Below are 616 nucleotides of genomic sequence, written 5' to 3' on the forward strand. Positions count from 1 at the left end.
GTGCTCCCCCTCGTGTCCGGCGCTCCCGTTGTGCCGTGCGGGAATCCGCTTCGGACCGCGGGGGACTTCAGACGTCTGTGGCTGGAATGCAGCGTCTCGCTACAGCAGAGCAGAGCCGTGCCGTGCGGGACGGGGCTCCCAAACAGCGCTGCCGAGCGCGGCGGTACGGCTGAACGGAGCACGTGGGGGGAAAACGGGCTGCAAAACGAGCGGGGCTTCGTCTGCCGCTCGGGAGAGCCGAAAGCCCGGCAATGCGCCCGCACAGGTCCGATTAATCACCGATAGTGGTTAACTGAGGTTTGCCTGGGGCTGCCGTTGGGTTTGATGCTTCTCCCTAGGAGAATAGTGTGTTTCTGTCAGAAGTCCGGGCACAGATCGCCCTGCGGCATTTCAGGCTGTGCAGACACGGCAGACCTATTTTTCTGTCAGTGCCCGAAGGACGAGGAGCGCTTCCCGCACCCGCTCTCGTTCCGAGGCAGCACGGAGCCGCCCGCTCAGCTTTTCTCCGCACGGAACGGGGCGCGGCAACGCGCCCCGCAACGCGCATCAGGGCTTAGCAGCGCCCCCCGGCGGCAGGCAGTCTGAGCTGCCAAGGCACTCAGGGGATAGGTGTTTT

This window comes from Meleagris gallopavo, chromosome 12 (assembly GCF_000146605.3).
Source record: "Meleagris gallopavo isolate NT-WF06-2002-E0010 breed Aviagen turkey brand Nicholas breeding stock chromosome 12, Turkey_5.1, whole genome shotgun sequence".
In the NCBI taxonomy this organism is placed as follows: domain Eukaryota; kingdom Metazoa; phylum Chordata; class Aves; order Galliformes; family Phasianidae; genus Meleagris; species Meleagris gallopavo.